At 36.0% G+C, this 3,603-nt stretch overlaps 1 non-coding gene across 1 annotated transcript; it reads left to right on the top strand.

Annotated features, from left to right (window-relative positions):
- The first annotated feature begins 3,363 nt into the window (after positions 1-3,363).
- TRNAL-CAG (transfer RNA leucine (anticodon CAG)) lies at positions 3,364-3,447 on the top strand. Its single transcript has one exon. It is a non-coding gene; the product is annotated as a tRNA-Leu (tRNA).
- The last annotated feature ends 156 nt before the right edge of the window (positions 3,448-3,603 follow it).

The raw sequence follows: 3,603 nt of genomic DNA, 5'->3' as shown, positions 1-3,603 counted from the left end.
AATATCAAAGGAGTTTTGATCTATCAATGAATTGACTCAATGACATTGTTTCAATTAAATTGATATCAATGTCCCCCTCACACGGTCAATTTCTCCATCAATTCATTGACGTCAATAAATTGATAGCAATTAATTGACGAAAAAAATGATCGTGTGAGGGCCCCTTAATATTAAAGAGGTGCACTAAAAGTTGATTCTGGACGCGGCCAAAGCGCATGCGCACTATAGATCTGGATTAAACTTTAATACTGGATTATCTTTTATGGCACGGACAGAAAACGCCCATAGATGTAAGGTATTTACGTCTACTTATATTTTCTGAACTGAGCAGATAACTACTTGGTAGCTATAATTGTTACATTGCCATGCTTCTCTTTATTTCAGTATCTAAAATATTAGACCTTAAACCGTGTTGGCTTCTTTACGCCTTATTTCGTAAAATATTGCTTTAATTAATAAATCAATTAAAGTTTATACTTAAACAAGTTGAGAATATTGTTTCCGTTTAGAACTATATATATATATATATATATATATATATATATATATATATATATATATATATATATACATATACATACACACACACACACACACACACACACACACACACACATACACACACACACACACACATATATATATATATATATATATATATATATATATATATATATATATATATGTATATGTGTGTGTGTGTGTGTGTGTGTGTGTGTGTGTGTGTGTGTGTGTGTGTGTGTGTGTGTGTATGTGTGTTCTTACCTAGTTGTTTGAATACGGGAGAAAAGCTATGCTCAGGTGGTCCCGTCTGCTATGTTTAAATTATCGTATAACTTTTTAAATTGATGCAGTTTTGGCACACACTACTTGATTAGGAAGACTGTTCCACGATTCGATAGTTCTGGTTGGGAAACTATATTTTTGATATCTTTATCACCTCTTTTTACTGTCAACTTTTTGTTGTGTCCTCTCGATCTTCTTGTGTTTAAGATCAAAAAGTCATCCTTATCTATCTTCACTCTCTCTGTAATGCAGTTGAAAAGCATAATCATGTCCCCCCATTTTCTTCTTTCTTCCAAGGTAGTAAGTCCTAATTTCTGTAGTCTGTCTTCGTAACTCAGATCTCTTAGGGTAGGTGCCCATCTTGTCGCCGCTCTTTGGACTCTTTCCAGTTTGTCAATATCTTTTTTTTAAGTATGGACTCCATGCCTCTGCACCGTACTCAAGACTTGGTCTTATGATTGCTATAATAATCTTCTTGACCATATCTTCGTCCAGATACGCGAATGCCCTCTTTATGTTGGCAATCAATCCTAGCATTTTATGAACCTTTTCATTTATATGGTAATTTGGATTTAGGTTTCTATTCATGATTATCCCAAGATCTTTTCCCCTGTCAGCTGTGTCTAATACTGCGTTCCGTAATTTATATTGGAATAGTGGGCGATTTCTACTTTCTCCATACCTGACTACGTGGCAATTATTGGTATTGAATTCCATTTTTCATGTACAACACGTTTGGAAAATCTGATATGAATTTCAACATCGAACATACTAACAGTAGCATAAAGATTCTGTTGAAGTGGGGCTGCACATGTGTAAAACCCAGGTGAGGTTTGCTTTGCAGTTTTCTTGTTCATAGTCTTTAGTTTGTAGTTTCTGAAATAAAGTAATGCACAAAAATGGAGCAGCATCTAAGACATAAATGCATCAATAATCATATTGACAGTAGTATGTCTATTGAGATTGAGATATCGTATTTAAGTATAGTTATAAAATAGTTGGTCATTCAAAATATATCGTATTTTCTATGACTAAATGGATGGTTTTATCTGGATGACTATTGTATTATTATTGATTTTTAATCTTTCAAATAACCTCTATTATAACACGTGATGTGTAACTTACAATTCCCTTGAAAATGGGATACTGACCTTTCAGAATCTTCAATATGTAATATCTGTAAAGTGATGCTGGTTTAGATTACTCAGAGCGACGCACAAATATAGAGAACAATGGACACCACCATCCTATAGATCGTAAAAGCAGAGTAAGTACACAACACCTTCACATATGTAGCTTTTTCTATAACTCCATTTTCTATGCATGCGTTTTCTTTAATTGTCGCGTTTTCTGTGGACCAATTCCAAGAAGTAAGGAAACCGCTTCGGATTACTTTTTCCATTTTCTTCATATTTCTCATTGCATTTATCTCGCTTTTGGATGCATATTTATTCCATTTGGTGTTATATGAACTTTACAAGCCTTGTTATTTCCCTTTTCCTTATATTTTTTCTTGTTCATTCTGAACAGAATAATCACATTACTGACTCTATACATTAATTGCCTCCCATATTGGAACGATTCACCGCCAATCACTCCATTAGTTACCTCTTTGTGTATGTGTGTGTATGTGACAAGTAGGAGCGCGGAGCTAATGACCGTAGCTGTTGACGCAGCAGAAAATTTTGATTAATAATTTTTTAACATTAATTTCTTATTTCAGAGCGAGGTCTGAATTGACGGACATTGACAACAGGGCGCAACTGCAACCCTTGTATGACCTGTATAAGTGAATGCGTAAGTGCATTTCACTTGGAAAACGCTCATTTTTCTTTCTCCTCTTTCTCAAAAATGACATCAGGAATGATATAGGTGGCGTATCGGAAGATAAATAGATCACTATATTATGCCCACCACTATTTCCAAAATAAATCCACCCCATCTTTAAGCAACACATTTAAATTCTTCGGCACTTTTTATATATTGCATCGTCTCCTTAGGACCGATTCTGCCTCGTTTTTTCTTACGCGTGGAATATTACATTTTTTCATGCGCGGAAACCATAATTTACTCTATATTTGCGCGGACGGATGATGAAACAAGTGCGCGGAAAGGTCAAAAGAATTTTATGCGCGGAAGATGATTTAAAAAAGAACTAAGCGTGCGCGGAAAGCTACCCGAGAACCACATTTGCGCGGACAGAATTTGACTAAATAACAACTCGACAGTCTGCCACGTGATCCCACCCTGCCTGAATACCAAATCCTGCCTTCGCGCGAAACCTCCCTTAGTCCCTTAGGACCCTGAACTCTCTGCAAATCTGATATGAAAATGACTAGTAGTGATATCTGCGATGTCGATGGGTTTGGTATTACTATCATTCTGATAAGCATTACAGCCACTGTTGAAAAGGTTTATTATCTATACAAGTAATGTTGAACTTCCGTCAGGAATCGTGTGTATGTAATTATGATAATGATGAGCAATCTCATTAAAACTTTTGGATCTATTTTTAGCGCATTGCTGTAACTAGTTTTGTTTTGTATAAATTCTCCTTTGCTCGTCTCACAGATATAAGTCAGGATGGCCGAGCGGTCCAAGGCGCTGCGTTCAGGTCGCAGTCCGGTCTTCCGGGCGTGGGTTCGAATCCCACTCCTGACACAGTTTTCTTAAAGGATTAGTAATGTAATATTCTTCCGTTACACTTGTTCATAATTACATCATCGTAGAGAGAATCTGACGCATCACAGAAAACAACCTGACGTGTTGTTTGTACATTAACGATGTTCAAACGACTTTCACTTTTCATTATCCAGT

Source organism: Penaeus vannamei, chromosome 37 (genome assembly GCF_042767895.1).
Source record: "Penaeus vannamei isolate JL-2024 chromosome 37, ASM4276789v1, whole genome shotgun sequence".
Classification (NCBI taxonomy): Eukaryota; Metazoa; Arthropoda; class Malacostraca; order Decapoda; family Penaeidae; genus Penaeus; species Penaeus vannamei.
The sequence above is the reverse complement of the archived record's forward strand: the minus strand, read 5'-3'. Positions and strand labels throughout refer to the sequence as shown.